Source organism: Pleurodeles waltl, chromosome 10 (genome assembly GCF_031143425.1).
Source record: "Pleurodeles waltl isolate 20211129_DDA chromosome 10, aPleWal1.hap1.20221129, whole genome shotgun sequence".
NCBI lineage: Eukaryota > Metazoa > Chordata > Amphibia > Caudata > Salamandridae > Pleurodeles > Pleurodeles waltl.
In genome coordinates, this window is record NC_090449.1 from 105689516 (window position 1) to 105710217 (window position 20702).

Sequence of the window (20702 nt, forward strand, 5' to 3'; positions counted from 1 at the left end):
CAAGAATGCCAATTGAAGAAGATGAAGTTGAGGAGAATGGAATTGTAGGACAAGGAGAAATTATTCTGGGAGATGTAGCAATAGATAAAAAAGAATGGGAAAATGCGAGAGGAAGTGACCTGGTTATGACGAAAGTTGAGGGAAGGGTTGTGTGTGGATTGAAAGCTGAAGATGGACGGAGTGATGATATATCAGATTATTTTAAGATTAGAGATCAATTGAGTATACAAAATGGAAGATTGATGAGAAGCAATCAACTGGTTCCTCCGGAAGGGATTCGTAAGCATATAATTAATATCACACATGAAGGACACAGGTCGGGAAATGATGAAGAGAAAGGTGAGGCAATCATTCAGGTGGCCGGGTATGAATCATAAGGTAGAGGAGGCAGGGAGAAATTGTGTAGCATGTTAAAAAAGTGATAAAACTAAAGTGATAAGACAACCTCCATTAGCACCAATATATTTTCCCAGTAAGCCTGGGGAAAAATTAGCTATAGATTTTATTGGTCCTGTTTCAAGACTGGGTTTTGAAAGTAGATACATAATGGTGCTGGTAGATTATCATACTAAATTGTTTATGGTTAAAGCAGTGGAACAAGTAAACACATCAAAAGTGATTGAGTTCTTGCAAGAGGTCTTCATGGAGGAAGGAATACCCGAAACAAATGTGTCAGACAATGGGGTGCAATTTGTATTGAAGAAATGACCAGTTATTTAGCTAGGATGGGAATAACTCATGAAAGGGTTGCTCTATTCCAAGCACAAGCTAATGATCTAGTAGAAAGAATAAACCAGGTTGTGATGGAAAATATTCAACTATCATTGACAAATCATCTTCCATGGATGAGAGATTTGAGAAGAATGATGTGGACATGCTTAACTCCTCATTCTGTAATAGGGGTATCACCATTTGTGTCTCTGAAAGAAAGAGAACCAGGAGTGCAGGAGTGTCCCATGTGGTTGAGAGCAAAAGAAAAAGTAGTAGTAGATAGGAAAATGATAAAGGAGAAAGTTAAGGAAATGCAGAAGAAGTCCATTCAACATTATAACAAAAGGATGGTAAAGGAGATGCAGAAGAAGACTATTCAACATTATAACAAAAGGATGGGTGTGAAACAATGCCACATACAAAGGGGTGACTGGGGTGTTATAAAGAAAGGAGGTATTGTTCAAAAAGGGGACCGTAAATACTCTATTCCGCATAAAGTAAAGGAAGTTAGACGTAATGTGGTGCTTTTGGAAAATGGAATGATGTGGAGTATGGGGAATATATGTAAGGTTAATTGGTTATAAGCGTTGACCAGACAGTGGTAAGCAACAATGTATTATGTGAAATGTTACAAAAGACTTGGAAAGAACTTGAATAGAACTTAATATGAAAATTGTATCTGAAGTGAATAATAGGGATTTAACTAGCATTTATGGTCTCTTTTTAGGTATTTTTGGACACTGTTGAAATGTATTGTTTGGTTTATTAATTCTCTATTTGAATATTATAAAGGAAGAGATGTATGAAGATATCTTATGTAAATAGCATGTTTAACGGTAGAGGTAAATTGGAATGTAGCGAGGTAAGCTGTGAGGTCAGATGGAATGGAGAAAGAGGAGAAAAAGGAGCTGAAGAGCGGGGAAGCTGTGCTGGAGATGTCACACTGAAAACGTATTAGAAAATAAAATAAAGAGATAAAAGAAAATGGAGTGAGGGAGAGATTTTTACAATTGTGCCACATGCACATATGGCACTTCTAAGTGCCCCAACTTGACTCCTGACTGACATGTAACCTCCACAGGTAGGGGCCTCAAAGGGGCAGGCAGGCACCTCAGGGATTAGGTGGGAGTCTTGAGGGGGGTGGTTTGGGCTTGTGTTCGGGAGGGGGTCTTTGGGACTGGGCTTTGGAGGGGGTTGGGGGCGTAGGTCGAGGCTTAGGAGAGGGCTGGGAACTCTTGGGAGGGGCTGACTTCTTGGCGGGAAAGGGGCATGGGTACTAGCAGGGGGTTGGGGAGGACTTAGAGGTGGAAGGGTTGGACTTGGGCAGGGACACAGAGTATTTAGGGGTCACATGAGGGGTCACATGAGGTGAGAGAGTAGGGAAAATCTTCTTAGGCACATGGAGACGTTCATGGCAAAAGGGTTTATGAGTGGAGGAAGAGGGAGTGGTTGTGAGAGGAGTTTTGGTGGATGTCTTGGGTGCATGTATGTGAGAGGAATGCTTGTATGTGCTGGGTGTCTGTTGGGTGGGTGTTTATGTGTCTTAGGAGGAGGCGGGTAGTGGTGCTGGGAGATGTCAGGGTGAATGAGTGACTGTGTGTTGGGGTGAGGACTGCAGGCATGGTGGATGTGCTGCATGTAGGTGTGTTTATGGTTGTGTTGTCTGGGGATTCTGGTGACTGGGGTGGATGTCTGAGGGTCTGCTATTGTGCTGACTGTGTGTAGGATAGGAGTTGCAGCTGGATTGGTGAATGTTGGTGTTGTGTCTGCGGGTGTGTCCGGTGTTTTGTCTGTGATAGTGGAGGTGGTGGGGGAGTCAGTGCAGATAGTGAGTGTTGGTGTATCTGCAGGTGGGTGGTGTCTGTGTGCATGCCGGTGGTGAGTATTGTGGTGCTTGTGTTTGTCAGCGGTACCCTTGGATGTTGAGGTGGATGCACGCTTGTCTGTTTGTGTGTTTTGGGTTTGGGATTGGGAAAAGGAAGGTAGAGAGGGGACAGAAGACAAAGTGTGACTGTCTGCCGTCAGTGTGGAGGGCAGAGCCTGAAAGGATCTCTGTAGGCCAGCCAGTGCACCGTGAATCAGTGCCTAATTTGTAAATAACAAGGTGCCGGTGCTCAAAGCTCTCCTCTTAAACTTGCAGATGCTGCAATTAAATGTGGGAACACGGAATACTGAGGCAGCGTAATCCTGAAGCCATCTCAGGCCTCTTCAATCCAGTTAAAGCCACCCCCTGCCCCTTCCACTCACTCTTGCAGCTTTTGGCTTTTTCCCATTGTGATGCTTTTTTGTTTTTCTCTTCCTCCGTCTTTCCCAAGTGTGTGTTTTGCTTGCAGCAAATGCTTGGGGACGAAGAATAAGCGCCCGCCCTCAAAAATAAGTGCCAGTGCTCAGCACCGGAACCAACAAGCACAAATTAAGCACTGCCGTGAATGCTCTCCAGGAATGCATTACTCTGCTGGACGTGAGGGGCCAGTCTGTGAATGGCATTCACGATGATCAATTGACCCACAGAGATCAACCTCAGGCGGTCAATAGCCTCCTCACTGAGGGCAGCAGGACTGACAGGGGCAGGGGCAGAAGTGCCTGTGGCGAAGGAGACGCCCACCCTTCTTAGTGAGCGGGCCCGGACAACTGGGTGGAGAGCTACAAGGAAGGGCGGTGGTAGTGAGCGGGGCTATGGACAAAATGGTGCTGGGGTGGGCCCAGATGGATCCGCCACTGCCAGGGAGTGTCCACTGGAGGAGGATTCTGAGGATAATGATGATGATCCTGTCTCCCCCATGGCACTCCCCTCGCCCTCCGGGCCTCTTGGTCCCTCTCTGTCCGTGGTATCAGTACTCCGGGTCCCATAGACAGCAGCATCTCCACTCATCTGTTCCCCGGCTCCCTCACCTGCTGATGCTGATGCACACAACTTGAGAGAGAGGGCGGCAGAAATAGAGAGGGAGAGAGAGGGTCATCACTTTCTTCACATACACACATTACAACATGCACAACTATAGGCATGCATCTCCTGGCTAGGCATTTCCACATAGAAAAGCACATAACCTACATAATGTCACAACATATTACTTCCATCCACCCTTGAAATTCATCTCTCTCACCGACATCATAATCCATGTAAGGTAGCACAATTGGACCATTCCATCAAATCACCTGTAAAGCTATGTCAGCATGCTCAACATGCCCTGGCTAAAGGTTAAAACCCATCTTAATCCTGGTCATTACTCGCCTTACTCCTATCACGTTTAAACAAATAAGTTGACTGATCACACCATATCATGCTTTTCCTATGCAAAACCAGACCAGTCCATGTCCATAAGTCATGTCCCTTGCAAGTAGAGACAACTATATTTACAGATAACACAGTACCTGCCATTCCAATCTGATGCCTAGCTGAACCCTCTGTACATAAATGCCAAAATGGATACAATCTCAGATGAAGACACAACATGTGGCATTCCATTACAGGTGCCATCTGATGTAAATAATCCATGTCTGGAGAACAGCCATGTCACTAAATGCACCAAATCTATGATGAATATCTGCAGTCACTATACACAGATACTCCACATCACATTATACAGGCATTAAGCGCTACAGTGGCCTACATAGCACACATGAGACATCCACTGACAATCACAGAGAGCACAGTAAGAAAAACTAAAAAAAGGCCCACCAAATAACTCATAATAGTGCACATGACATTCCACCTGACATGCAGATACAGAACCATGACCTGACAACATGAATTAACCAACATCACTCACACCATTCCTGATATGTGATTACCCGTTCCTAAGTCCAGACATCACACATATTACACTGACAAAGCAATGTACACATGATGTACATATAGTCCTACATGACTGCCATTGCACTTACAACATATCTCACAACAACAACACCTGTATGACAAGAAGTAGTTCAGGCGAACCATAAGATCTCAAAGTAAGAAGTGACCCAAAACAATTTACAGTTCAACTTCTCCACAGGAGCTAGGCCAAGGTTAGCAAGCATTGTTCCATTCAACAACATCTGCCCCCAAATAACCATTGTGACCTGGTGTACGAGGGTAATACCATATGTTGCTCTAGCATTGATAGGCCACTGGCACTCATATGATGGACATTGCACATTGTCATAGGGCAGGATAGCCTAAACACTTACCTCCTCTGAAACAAGGGCATTGGGATAATAGTGAATTACCTACAGTTCAATTGCATGAAAATGCATGGTAAGGCCAAATATTAACAATCAGACAGCCATAGTTGGATGTCCCTCCGTTACAACCTTCACATACCCCATAACATGATAATGAAGGGACAATGGGGACACCTCAACAAACCCATATGTACATTCCTATACTGGCCATATCAGTTGACTGATTGAGATGCCAGTCTCACGTTGAGTCAATACTAGTACCAGGACATAAGGTAACTAGGACCTGTACTATATATGTCAATATGTCAAGCACTCAGTGGCTAATACATGTTATCCACACAGATGGGAATGGTCTGACACTTTTGAGCTACATATTCACATATTCAGGTGTATGGACCTCGAAATACTAGATGGCTAAAATGAAACAGCGGCTTACATAAATATATATGGCTAGGTGGAATCACACATGTGGCAATGTCAATTGTGCATCTCCACATGCAGATGTAGGTATACCTTGACACAGTTGATCTACACTTGGCCAACCCCTATGCCAGATCACCATCTATTAGGCAATGTGAGTGCCATGTATTCCCACTAGTCTACATACATGTAGCACCAACTACATTGTCACAGCTGCTAAAGTGTGACATCAAACACAATACATCTGAGCCAAGGACAAGACCAGTTACAGTCAGTACTTACCCCCTTGTGTCTGTGCTGCTGGTTATGGACCCCCAAGGTCCACACTTGGTTGGCAATGGCACACCAAATCCCCTTCTTCTGATGGGCATTGACCTGCATGGATGACACAGACAAAAGGAGAAAGTCATGTACACATGCACCATACCAATGGAAGTGGTCCGTACACATCTGTCACAGCAAGTAGGCACACATACCCATCCTTTCTGCTCACACAGGTTTAAATTTTGCCATCTGCATGCATCTACTTCCTCACAAGTTCACATGCCCGATGCAACGTCACACACAACACCAATCACACATGGCTGGGGCACTGGAATCACCTGCTCCTCTGGTGCCCCCCATAGCTGTCTATACAGGAATAAGACCTCCTCCACTAGCCTCTCTAGCTCTTCCGGGGTGAAGGCAGGGGCTCTATCACCTACAGGACGTGGCATGATGGCTCCCAGAGGCAGTACACAGGAGCTCACGTTGTGGATGGCTTGCTGGCAACAGTAAAAGAAAGAAGGGGGATTCGGAGGATTAATGGTCCAGTGTATGCCCTCCTGTGGATACTACTATGTAATAAAATACACTGTTCCAAAAAAGAGAGACAGGGTGAACACTATGGAGTCCTAATTGTTAGGAGCAAGAGTCCTCACACACCCTATTGGGTGTCATGCTTCATCATCGGACGTGCTCCTCGTCAGACCGGCGCTGCAATGTCTGACGGGCACCCCCCGTAGGGGGGCTCTTTGCCGGAGATCTTTTCTTGATGATGCCACAAACCCCAAAAGTGAGTAAGGAGAAAAGGGAGAGAACAACAGAAAAACTAAAATTAGCTCAAGACCCTAACTGAATACTAAGTTTATTTGTCTGTGTAGGGTGATGGGCAAGATTAAAAATGTACCAAGGGAGTGAAATAGAGATAATGTTCAACCACTCTGTATCAACTTGTTAAGGAAGAGAGGAGGCCAGGAACTGCCAGACCTACCTAAAAATGAGGTCGACATGTTTTGTGTTTCTACAGGGAGTGCAGAATTATTAGGCAAATGAGTATTTTGACCACATCATCCTCTTTATGCATGTTGTCTTACTCCAAGCTGTATAGGCTCGAAAGCCTACTACCAATGAAGCATATTAGGTGATGTGCATCTCTGTAATGAGAAGGGGTGTGGTCTAATGACATCAACACCCTATATCAGGTGTGCATAATTATTAGGCAACTTCCTTTCCTTTGGCAAAATGGGTCAAAAGAAGGACTTGACAGGCTCAGAAAAGTCAAAAATAGTGAGATATCTTGCAGAGGGATGCAGCACTCTTAAAATTGCATAGCTTCTGAAGCGTGATCATCGAACAATCAAGCGTTTCATTCAAAATAGTCAACAGGGTCGCAAGAAGCGTGTGGAAAAACCAAGGCGCAAAATAACTGCCCATGAACTGAGAAAAGTCAAGCGTGCAGCTGCCACGATGCCACTTGCCACCAGTTTGGCCATATTTCAGAGCTGCAACATCACTGGAGTGCCCAAAAGCACAAGGTGTGCAATACTCAGAGACATGGCCAAGGTAAGAAAGGCTGAAAGATGACCACCACTGAACAAGACACACAAGCTGAAACGTCAAGACTGGGCCAAGAAATATCTCAAGACTGATTTTTCTAAGGTTTTATGGACTGATGAAATGAGAGTGAGTCTTGATGGGCCAGATGGATGGGCCCGTGGCTGGATTGGTAAAGGGCAGAGAGCTCCAGTCCGACTCAGACGCCAGCAAGGTGGAGGTGGAGTACTGGTTTGGGCTGGTATCATCAAAGATGAGCTTGTGGGGCCTTTTCGGATTGAGGATGGAGTCAAGCTCAACTCCCAGTCCTACTGCCAGTTCCTGGAAGACACCTTCTTCAAGCAGTGGTACAGGAAGAAGTCTGCATCCTTCAAGAAAAACATGATTTTCATGCAGGACAATGCTCCATCACACGCGTCCAAGTACTCCACAGTGTGGCTGGCAAGAAAGGGTATAAAAGAAGGAAATCTAATGACATGGCCTCCTTGTTCACCTGATCTGAACCCCATTGAGAACCAGTGGTCCATCATCAAATGTGAGATTTACAAGGAGGGAAAACAGTACACCTCTCTGAACAGTGTCTGGGAGGCTGTGGTTGCTGCTGCACGCAATGTTGATGGTGAACAGATCAAAACACTGACAGAATCCATGGATGGCAGGCTTTTGAGTGTCCTTGCAAAGAAAGGTGGCTATATTGGTCACTGATTTGTTTTTGTTTTGTTTTTGAATGTCAGAAATGTATATTTGTGAATGTTGAGATGTTATATTGGTTTCACTGGTAATAATAAATAATTGAAATGGGTATATATTTGTTTTTTGTTAAGTTGCCTAATAATTATGCACAGTAATAGTCACCTGCACACACAGATATCCCCCTAACATAGCTAAAACTAAAAACAAACTAAAAACTACTTCCAAAAATATTCAGCTTTAATATTAATGAGTTTTTTGGGTTCATTGAGAACATGGTTGTTGTTCAATAATAAAATTAATCCTCAAAAATACAACTTGCCTAATAATTCTGCACTCCCTGTATGGTTCAAAAAGGATCCTATGACGCTTCTTCAGGACCTAGTGCATCTTAAACCTCTCCTACTATACACTAAATAGACTCCTGCAATCTGTAACTGTCAGAAAAAAGTTACCAGTCACTTACACGAGTCCAATCTGACCCAAACTTGCTGTTCCTATTAGTCACCCCTCCCAAGTAGGGACCGGGCTTCATGGGACCACACAGGCCAATATCCAGGCTTGCAAAAACTTTTTCTAGTCCTGGACATATACGGGTCACCTACCCCTGGCCGCGCTCCCGAATGGTGCTGGCAACAGTGTCAGGAGACAAGTGAGCAATATTGCAGAAAATGGCGGTCGTGGCCACCACGTACAGGATCGTCACTGCCGGCGGTCATGGCCATCGGCCCAAGTCAGCCAAAGGCAGCAATGTTAACCAATGGCAAGTTGCATGGCAGCTGCGACCGCATACCGCCAAGGCGACTTCCGCTGGTGGACTCAGATCACTTCCAACTGTCCACTACAATAGGGCGCGCCTGCCATTTTGGGCACATGTCATCAACGGATGTGCTTACTTATCTGACTCAATCACTTACTTCCCCAAAATGCAGTGTATCCATATGTAGCGCCATCATGGTTGTACTACATATTGTGCCAATATTGAAAATATGGCGTGTTGAGGAAGTATATAGGGTGAAAACTGATTAAAGCTACTCTGAGGTATTTAGGCCACGTGTAGATATTGGTAGATTCCAGAACATGTGTATGAATAGTGCAGGACAGCTAAGTCTTACACACATGTACACCCACATTAGTTTCAAATGTACATTCAATTTACATGTTAGCCAATATGCAGCAATGAGGGTGATTTAGGTGCATATCTATGGCCTGTACTGTATATATCAGAAGTGCTATGCGTCCTTTACAGATTTTAGGTGTCAATGTGTTAATGATGCTGCCTTGAGGAGAGTGAGACAATCACCAGTGTACCGTCCACCAGTAGCCCTGGAAACCATTAAGGAAAGCCATGTCATCCAGACATATCGTCAGAATTGTCATACCGTCATGGATCTTTGTACTCAGATGGAGCCTAATCTGATGCCTGCCATTCATAATCCATACGACATATCTCCCATCGTTCAAGTGTTATCAGGCTATACTTCCTGGCCACAGGGTCATTTCAGAATACTGACACCTTAAGAGCAGGGATGTCTCAGCCCATGTGCAGTCTGGTGTTGAAGAATGTACTGTGTGCATTGTTGAAACACCTGGACAGCTACATCAGGTTTCCCCAACAAGCGGATTTGGCCTATGTGAAGGCAGACTTTTATGAGATGGGACACATTCCTCATGTGGTAGGAGCCATTGATGGCACCCAGGTAGTCCTGGTCCCTCCCAGTGCCAATGAACAGGAAGAACTGCCACTAAATCAACGTGCAGGTGGTGTGTCTGGCAAACCTGTACATCTCACAACCCACAGACAAGTTTTCAAGATCTGTGCATGATTCCTACAACAACAATGTCCCACATCTGATGGCTTGACTACAAACAGACAGGGCCTGGCTGGTTGGTAAGTTTGCATTGTAAGTGTGTGTTTGTGTGTTATGTCTCCTGTCATCACAATATAGCCAGTCACAGGTACTATTTATGAGTTGTTCAAGCATTTTGCTCACAGGTGATTCAGGCTGACCAAACCATCCTTGGCTGTTGACACCAGTGAGATACCCAGCCACGCCAGGGGAACTCTGTTACAATGAAGCCCACGGGAGGACAAGGCGTGTAACTGAGCGAACATTTGGGCTCCTGAAGGCAAGATTCAAGTCCATGGACCGATCTGGAGGTGCCCTCCTCAACTCGCCCCACAAGGTATGCCAAATAATCGTTACCTACTGCATGCTCCTCAATCTAGCCCTGAAACGTCGAATGCCATTGATAGCAGATGAGTGGGAGGCACCTGGACCAGTGGCTGGAAATGCTGATATGGCAAGAGATGAGGAGCCAGAGGAAGAGGGAGCAGGTGACTCTAGGGCAGATCTCATCAATCAGTACTTCCACTGACATACAGGTATGTGAAGTGGACCCTTTTATGTGATGAATGTGCACAACATGAAGTAGATGGCTGCCATTGCACCTCCTGACTTGATTCATCAGTGGGGGTGTTATGAGCTCCAATGCCTATATGTGTGTTGTGCATGCAGACTGTTGGAATGTAAAGTGTACTATACAATATGGTGTGTTATATCTTTTTTCTTATAAATGTATTTATTGATTTTTGAAATAGAAGTACAACAAAACTTTCATCACATGTATAACAATTCAACATGCAAAACTGGGAGGAGATAGATGCCAGTTCATGATCAACCTTTTGACAAGGGGTGACAAGTTCATTCAAGTATTTCCACATAATACACAGTTGCATAACCTTACACACTGTTCCGTAACATACAGGTCTACATCGGTCTTCTTGCCACAATCAAAGTTCTGGCCTGAGTCAAGTTTATAATAAGTAATCCAGGCACTCCATATTTTCTGAAATTTACGCAGGCACCCCTGGCTGCCATATATTATTTTTTCTGCTTCCATATATAAGTTAATCCCTCTCTTCCATTCCATCAGAGTTGGTGCCTCAGGTGCCCCCCCAACGCCTTGCCAAATCCCTTTTGGCTGTTGCCAGGCCAAAATTACATAATAAGAGTTTCGCACGAGGTAAGTCTTTGTCGTTAGGAATGCCCAACAGCACATACTTAGGATACTCAGGGATCACTGTTTAAAGTATTTTGCCCAGTTCAGTCAGTAGTGTACTCCAGTATGTGCGAATCACTGGGCATCCCCAGACGGTATGGTATAAACTCCCCTCCTGCGAGTAGCAATGTAGGCACCGGGGCGGGGGCACTCTTCCCATTCAATGCAAATGTACTCTATCATAGTAAATTCTATGAAGTATGTTGAACTGAATGAGGCGGAGTCTGGCTTTGATGGCCACTTCGCTAGGAAACATTAGTGCCACCGTCCAGTCCACCTCCTCCAACTCGCCCACATCCCCTCCCAGTGTCTTCTAAGCTTCTATAGGTTGTCAGGCCTATTGTTAGTGAGGGTTTTATATATAGTGGAGACTGCTTTCTCCGGTATTACCCTCATCAATAGTCTACTCTTAAGAGGAGAGTGTTCCGCAGCTCGTCCGGAAGTGCTTCGGCTCCCATGCATGTTGTAATTGTAAGTACTTAAAAAATTGTGTGTCAAGGAGCTGATTTTCTTGTTGGAGCGATGGAAAGGATTTAAGGTCACTCCCCTCCCATATGTCTCTTATCTTAGATATTCTTATGGTATCCCACTCAGTGTTTCTACGGAGCTTCCCAACTTCCTTCAGCTTCCTGCCTTCCCATATCAGGGTTTCTCTTGTTATTTTATTTGCCAATCCTATCCACCCATTGACTCTATGCCACCCCTCCATAACCACTTGCATGGCAGGTAGTAGACTCCTGCATCTCCCCCTCCATAGAGATAGGTAAAAACGCTTCTCAAACTGCGTTCTTTCCAACGCATACGTGGGGTGAGTTCTCTCCACACATCCCCAGTCATTAATGAATAATAAGTGGCTAGCCCAATAATATGCCCTGAGATCTGGTAGCGCTAGACCCCATTGTAGCAGTTTCGCTGTAATGTTTGCAGACTGATTCTGGGGTGTTTCCAATTCCACAGCAGCAGACGGAGTTCTCTGTCAACCGCACTAAACAGATCATCCAATAGTTTATAATATTTGTTTTGCATGATATATAGGAACTTGGGGAAGCTAATCATTTGAAATAGGGCCGTTCTGCCTATAGATGTACAGGGCAGCGTTCTTCATCTTTTTACATCTGTCTGGAACCCTGCTGTAATCTTGCCAATATTCTCCACTAGGCTTCGATTGGAGTCGACAGATGCATAAACCACTTAATAATTGAAGCCTTCATTTGTAACTTTCAGTTGTCCTGCCAGCTCACGGAGAATGATGCTATCTGCTGCGGTACACTGCAGTGCGTAAAGTATAGATTCAGCCCAGTTTGTGATGTACCCAGAATGTATACCGTATTCCTCAAACGTGGTTGAAAGTGACATAGTTGGGTGGGTGAGGTACAGAAGTATGTCATCAGCATGTACAGAAATCTTTTCCTCATCCAGCCATAAGCCAGAGGGTCTAAAACCTTCTAAACAGGGTTGTCACGGACCCTACAAGCTAGCAGTTCCAGTACAAGGGTGAATAGGAGAGGGGAGAGAGGGCAGCCCTGTCTGGTGCCTCTACCAATGGGGATTTCCTTTCATAATTTCCCATTAACCCAGACTGCGGCGCAGGGGTCTGTGTATAGCAGGGTCACCCATTCGATAAATCCAGGTCCATTTCCCAGCCGATGTAGGACACTCATCATGTAAGGCCAATGGACCGTGTCATTCGCCTTTTCTGCATCCGACGAAAACAAAGACGTGTAGGTCAGGTCGAGAGGCCACCATCTCCATCCAATCATGAAGGCGGCCTAAGTTTCATCTAGTCGAATGCCCTGGCAGAAACCCTGTTTGATCACTATGAACTAGGGGAGCTATTACTTTCACACATCTAGTGGCCAGTATTGTGGCCAAAGTTTTGGTCTCCACGTTAAGCAGCGATATTGGGCGATATGAGCCACATCTCGTGGGGGGGTCTTCCTGGTTTGGGTATGACCACTTTATTGATTGCTTGGATGGTACTCATAGGGTATTCTATTATAAGCACAGAGGTCTGTTGGTGAGGGGCTAACTTATGTGAGTGCAACTATAGGCAAACACAAAAAAATATTTTTTGGGCGATTGGTAGCACTTGTACTACATGGTTAGGGTGTTTTTGGTTGATCTATGAGCTTTATTGAATCACATATCATGAGATTAGTTTCGCTTTTCCTCTCGCGCATTTTGGGAATTGTTTTCTTTAGTTCTAATTTTAAGGGGAATTCTTTCAAAAACTTTACTTTACACCATACTGTTTGAGCATTTTGGTTTTTAATACAAATTATTTACTTATAATGTAGAGCCCTGAAGAAGTCGTTGGGGACAAGAAGATTCCCCCTTGACGAAACACGTGTTGGCTCGGAGTGTATTTCCATGGATGATGCTGTAAATTTGAAGATGTGACCAATTAAACTTTTGGATTGGATTGGACTTTATATTGTTTTATGTGAATTCGACGGGTCTCATTTCTGTAAATTTTACTCACTTGAGTCTTGACTAACTTGATGTGAACTTTGCTCACTTGAATTTTGACTTACTCACATTTTTTTGGCGTGGAGGGCCTCACATTGGGGGTCATTCCTACCCTGGCGGTCTGAGACCGCCAGGGTAGGGGACGGAGGAAGCACCGCCAACAGGCTGGCGGTGCTTCTGGGGCTATTACCGCCGCGGTCAGAAAAGAGAAGCCGGCGGTTTCCCGCCGGCTTCCCGCTGCCCCTGTGAATCCTCCAAGGCAGCGCTGCAAGCAGTGCCGCCATGGGGATTCCGACCCCCTTCCCGCCAGCCTGGTTCTGGCGGTTTTCACCGCCAGAACCTGGCTGGCGGGAACAGGTGTCTTGGGGCCCCTGGGGGCCCCTGCAGTGCCCATGCCACTGGCATGGGAACTGCAGGGGCCCCCTAACAGGGCCCCACATTGATTTTCAGTGTCTGCTTGGCAGACACTGAAAATCGCGACGGGTGCAACTGCACCCGTCGCACACCAGCAACTCCGCCGGCTCCATTCGGAGCCGGCTTCCTCGTTGCTGGTGCTTTCCCGCTGGGCGGGCGGGCGGCCTTTTGGCGGTCGCCCGCCAGCCCAGCGGGAAAGTCAGAATGACCGCCGCGGTCTTTTGACCGCGGTACGGTCTTCTTGCGGTTCCCGCCAGGCGGGCGGCGACCGCCGCCCGCCAAGGTAGGAATGACCGCCATTGTGTTGATGACCACTATTGTGGCTCGCCTTAGGTCCAGGAGGATACTTTTCTCCTTTTTCGCTGCTCTATATAAATTTAGGTGATGCAGGGCTACTAGGTCGCCTGTTGTTTTAAAAATTCAGCCGGAAACCCATTGGGTCCTGGTGACTTCCCGTTGGATAGTTTAGCAATGGCATCTTTCACCTCTTCAAGGGTCAGATCTACACCTAAAGATTTTGCGTCCTCCATCAAAAGCACAGGCATATGTATGGCATTAAGGTATGTGTCGATCTGGGCCTGAGTGGTTAACAGTCTCTCACTGTAAAGGGCTGCATAGATGCACGCAAACTCCTTCGCCACTTCCTCATCTGTATTGTATGTCACCCCCTCCTCACCTTCTATCCATGCTACCCATTGTGCCTCTGCTTCCCTGCGGCTCAACCATGCCAGTAGTTACCCAGCCATATCTCCCGCCTCATACAGCCGGTGCTGAGTGGCCAGGAAGCAGGACTTGATTTCTTCAGGGGCAAACATCTTCTATGCTGCCCTCAAGGTCTCCATTTGTCTTATCGTCAAGGGGTTGGGGTCTCTTACATTTACTGTCTCAAGGGCTGCTAGCCTCTCTACCATGTCTTTTTGTGCCTCTAGTTTTGACTTCTTTTCATAGGCTGCAATGTTCTGCGTTCTATCTCTCATTACCGCCTTATACGCTTCCCATAGAGGTGTCCCAGAGCTGACAGTAGTTTGGTTTTCTTTAAAGTACAGTTCTGTTTCGGTTCGGATTTCCCGCAGGATTGCGGTGTCCTGAAGCTCCCATGCATTCAATATCCACCTGGTGCCTTGTTCCCCACGTCGGCCCTCAGTAACCCATAAAGGTGAGTGGTCAGACAAGCCCCTTGGTAGGTATTCTGCTCTTTGTATAGTTCTCACTTCTTCTGCCAGCGTGAATTTATAATCTAATCTGGAAAAAACTCTGTGGATTGTGATGCCTCCATATATCTGTCAGCCCCAGTGTATTTGCTAATTGCTGCACTGTTGTAGTTCTAGTCGCTGCTGCCATTATTCCTACTCTTGTTCTGTCTACTACAGACATCATTAAAGTCACCCTCCACTATATGCAGTGTGGTTTCTGAATCAAGTAGAATGTCTGCTATGGCTGTGTATGTGTACTGTTGTAGGGGGGGTGCATAGACACTAATGACAGTGACTGTCTCTATACCCCAAAGCCCCTGCACAGCTGCGTAGGTTCCACTGGGATCCAGCCATTTGTTAGTGACCTGAAATGGTAGACTCTTTCGGGCAAGAATAGCCATTCCTCTTGCGTCTGAGGCAAACCCCACATGCACTAGCAGGGTGTACACACCTCGGCCCAGAAAGTGAAAATGGTTTCCGCGGAGGTGCATCTCCTGCAGGAGAACTAAGTCTGGTTTCTGCCTCTTTATAAAGGTTGTTACCAATCCTCTCTTTACTTTATTTCCCAACCCATTAACATTCCACGTAAGCAGGGCTCTTGCTTCTATCTCTGTGTTATGTGTAGTCATAGCATCCGATGGAAACTGTTTTCACATGTCCCCTTAATGTCTTAGCGCATCCTAAGCATGGAAAGCTGCCTCCCAAGTTCTTATCAAACAGATAATAACAAGTAGTAAACAATATGCACAACAAGCAACATTCCCTTCCCACTCCCCCTCTCTACCCATCACGCCACTCCTGCACACATACTGCCACATTCTCTCATGTGGCGATCACTTTGCCGGGTCAGGCTCAAGAGGTCTGTAGACCACCTTATCCCAAATATACCCTCAAATTAAACAGGGTTACTCTTAGTTAAAGCTGATGCCCCTCTCAATCCTCCCATTCAACAATGTCTCATAGTACTCCTTGTTCATAGTCAGTGTCCCCTGTCTGGCATCAGTCCTTATGTGGAGGGCTCACATCGAACTCATACATACGCACCATGAAAGGAGTGAGAAAAGGAGGCGGGTAAGGGCAGGGAAGTGGGGGGGAGAAAGGGAAGATAGTCTGCTGTAGGGGAGGAGAGAGAGAGTGGGGGTGGTAGTTAGGGAAAGACTGGGAGGGGCACGTAATAAGGACCGACTGGAGGGAAAAAAGGGGGTGGGTGGTTAAGTCGGTATCTCCAGCTGGGCCGTTCGTGTCTCCGAGACCAGACAGGGTCCCTTCAGTGATACCACTAGTTGCCTTCGACATTATCTTGTGTCTTCATTAATCTCTTTGGTTAACCTTGCAACATTCAGTGCAATGTGTGGCAGGTGTGTCTCCCCTCTGGAGGGGTTCTCATCTATTTTCTGGGTCTGTTTCACAGCTCCTCTCTTCCTGGAGTTGTAGTATTCTGTGGCTCTCCCAAGGATGAACGGATGGCCCACCCTTAGCATCGGTGTCTGTTCCTGAGGTCAGATTGTCTGTTATGTGCTTTCCTGAAGAGGATCCCTGAGAGCCAGTCCGAGTCTTTTTGAGGTTTGGTCACCTCTTATGTTTAGTGGTCCATTTGATGGGTCTGGCCCCCAGTGTGGCATCTCCTGGTTTTATCTGGGTGACGTGATCTGTGGCCTCTCTTTCACCCAGTTCCGTGCCTGCTTCGGCATGTCAAAAAATGTGCTTTCTCTTGATGTATCACCTTCTATCTGGCCAGGAATAGCAGCATATATTTGAGTTGCATAGCGCGAAGCTTAATCTTGACTGCATCAAAGGATCGCCTTTTCTTTTGCACATCACAGGAGTAATCCAGGAAGATCAGGATGGTGGAGGTTTCATAGGTGATTTTGTCTAGCTTACGCGCTTCCCGGAGAATAATGTCACTGTCATGGTAATTCAGGAAGCGCACTATCAGGGCTCTTGGTGCTGCACCCACTGGTGGTTTCGGTGCCAACGCTCTATGAGCTCTTTCGATCACAAAGCATGTGGAGAAGTCTGCAGTGGGGAACTGTGTTTTAAGCCACGTCTCCAGGAAGTCAGGTGCATGGCTCCCCTCCGCCCCTTCAGGAAAGCCCACAAAGCCAGGTTGTTTAGTCATGCGTGTTTTTCAGCATCATCCACCGTCCAAAGAAGGTCTTTAGTCATTGCTTATATCAATTGCAGGTCATCTCCCTGCGCATTAGTCGTGTCTTACAATTAAGCAATCTGCTCCTTGCAGTAACTCATTCTGCGACCTTGCCCAGGTCTTGTTTCTGCAGTGAGACCTCCATTGCCACTCCTTCCACTTTGGTTTCCAGGGCTGTCCTAGATAGTTGTATGACCAACAATAGGTCTGCCGTGTCTGGGGGGGTTGTACGGGGGGCCAACGTGGGCAGGTGAGCCCATTGCCTTGTTATACTTGTCTATCTTACCCTGTTTGGGTGGCTTCAGATCCTTGTCTTTGGCCATATTGCAGCAGAGCATATGAGGGAGGGATGCCACTGCAATTCGAGTTCAGTCGTTGGATGGGCAGCACTTCTCCTCAGAGTCGTCATCTCTGTGCGCTCTAATGCTCTGTGCCCGTCTCCTGAGGGCGAACCCCTCATGCGCTAACTCCATTCTTTATCTCTGCGGTCTTTTCCCCCTTCTAACCTCCAGGAGCCACATATACCTCCTACGGGCCCCGAGCAGGCACCAGGCGACTCCCCAAGGGTGCGCACCACTCGCCCCTCCGTCTGCTGTGAATGCCTCACTTCCTCTCCGGATCGTGGATCCAGGCTCAGAAAACTTTCTCTGCTGGGTGCCCTTCATGTTCTGACCGCAGCCCTCAGACTCTGTCATCCCGCATTCGCCGGCCCACGATTAGCGGACAAAGCAGTCTCTGAGGCCGTCTGGTTCTACCGAATCTCCTCTCCGGAGGCCTCCAGCACCACCCACCTGGGGCCCCCAGCAATTTGCCCCCTCCTCCGGCTCACCTGGTAGTGGCACCCCTCCAGGCCTGCGTCAGCCGGTCAGTGCAGGTAAAATGGCAGCTCAGCGGCATGGCTCCTCCATCCAAAGCCGGTCCTCACCGTTCCGTCCAACACAGCCAGCCAGTCGCCTCACGGACAGCCTTCACTCTCCAGGATTTAGTCCCAGGCACTACATCCGGGTTTTATTCTCCCGGCGGCCGGCTCTTTTCAGGCTTGCTGCCTCCCCCCGGCATCGCCGCCATTTCTCTGCTGCCATTTCATCTTCTCAGGCACCACCGTCTTCCACTCCCATATCTATGCTGTTAACCCTGCACTTTCTCCCCTGTTGTTACCGTGTCCAGGGACCTCATTGAAGATCCTATCCTGTGTGTCGAAGGCAAGGATTATTGCAGGATTTCAGTGGGCCTGGCCGGAGCTCGTCCCGGACACGTCTAGCCCACCATGTTGTCGGCCACCCCCCCATGGTGTGTTAATACTGATCTTAACAAGCACTTCTGTAATGGACTACTCATCACTGAGTTGTGTTTCTTGCATTCCATTCTCCTATCCTCTTCTCCTTCCACTCACTGAAAATGGCATTTTGTGTATGCCAGGCTTGAGGTACTCTTTGTCAGTAGCCAATGGTAATTGCTGACAGACATTAGAGGTGCACCTGACAGATAACTTGTAAAATAGATACAGTTATAGTGGGATAGTACCTTGTTAGTAATTCCTTCATACAAGTGGGATTTTGACAGCTTAGTCCTTTCCTATTACCAGTGGGGGTGGGGTGATGTGAAATGGTGTATTATATGTCAGTTGAAGTTTGTCGCCCATGTGTGATGATTGGATCATGGCCTCTGGACTCACAATGGTTGGAGTACTTGTGATGTCTATGGGACCTGGCTGTGTTTGTTATCTGATGTTTCTGTCCAAGGTACAGGTAACTCTGTACTGACAAACATGACTGACAATCCTACGGGTGTGGGGCCTATGTAGGTGAATGGTTGAAGCACTAGGTTCCTCAGTGATGTTCTTTGTGTGTTCCATGGTATAAGTTGTCAAGTAGCTATGGTATGGGTATGTGAAGAGCCTGTCCCTGTTGATATATAGGTCCATTCTGGGTACCCCTGCTTTGTAGGTAGTTGACCATTGGCATGACTTCTATTACCTGTATATGTGCATTGTATTACACCATGCCTTCCATCCTGATGGTACTCTATCTCATGCTCTATTTGTAGATTGGTATACTGACTATCCTATTGTGTTTCCCTGGATATCCACCTCTCTGACATCTGTCCGGTGACATTTCTGTTGTCATGTGTCTCCTGCTGAGGGACCCCCCGTCTGATGACCAATACACTGGCTGTTCAATGCAGGGGAGCATGATCAGGCCACAGTTGGCAAACATGACAACTGTTGATGTATTATAAAAGACACATATACAGTAGCTGTGTTCAATTGAGATTTATTGTGCAACTCGGAATACTGAAATATCAAAATAAAGGTGCATAAATGAAAAAAGGTTAAGAGTGAGGTCATGGTAGATAGTTTCATCAGAGTAGCTTCTACACCAGTTAGTTACACAGGTCCAGTGTCCTTGTAACATGGGAAAATGGAGATTTGTCTCAGAACAGTCTACAGGCTGTCTCAGTGGCACACAAGGTTGACTTCCTGGCAGTGGGTTTGGACTTGGCATCTGCTCCAGCTGGATGTCTGAGTGGATGACCACGTTTGCGGGGGGGGTGCTTCTACTACAGAGGGAGAGGTATCTGAGGCTTGTGGTTCCCCTGGCAGGGCCTTTATTTAACTAGCTGCCCCTGATGTGGATGGGGCAGATGTTCCTTGGCTAGTGGAAGGGGCCTAATGGTGTGTTGATAAACCAAAGAGGGTGGTATTGATGTCCCTCAGCAACCATGCAAAGATAGCCCTGGTGGCATGGTGTGCTTGCCACTGCTGCATGACTTCCTGTTGATGTTCCCTCTGTAGCCTTTGATTTTCCACCAACATGTTGATAATTTGGCCCATCCTGTCCAGGGAACTTTGGTATGCTCCCAAGACTTGGAAGATGGTTTCCTGGTCAGTGGAGCCCCTTTGCGGCCCCACCCTCTGGCCCACAGCATCCCTCCCATGCACCCTACCCCCAGGTGTCTATGCCCCGGCACGGTGTGCCCACTCCCAATGGTGGAAGGTCCTTCATTGTCTGCAATGTTAAGGTTTGACACAGGTCACTGTACTGTGGGGCTCACAATAGTTTGAACAGTCCTTGAAACTCATGTTTGGGGATGAATGGTTGGCTGTAATGTGGATGTACAAGGGGTGGGGGGTTTAGGTGAGCTGGGAGAGACAGGGAGTCGTTGACTGACCAGGTGTCCCAGATGGGCCAGGTTGTTCATCATTGTCCAGACATCCAGCTTTGTTGTCTTCATTTGGGCCTTCATCCTGAGGGGGACCGGCAGTCTGAGGTATCCTTTCCATGGTGGCAATGTTAGGGTTACCTTGGAGGGAGGGAGACACAGAGTTCAGGTTAGATTGTGTGTTTGGTTGCCTCTTTGTGAGCTGCTGACAGTCGCTTTACATAATTCCCTACAAAGGTGTTGACAGATGCTGCACAGCATACCTTTGTTGTACATACAACTCTATGACTTGATTTCCAGACTCCATGTTGGGAGCTGTCACAGATGGGTTCTGATTTTGTCTGATAATTGACATGACCATCTGTCCACGGCTTGCCTGATCGCTGCCCGTCCATTGGGCTCGGCCTGCTGCCTGTTGCCGCTGCCGCCCGTAGCTTAAGGTGCAGTACTGCACT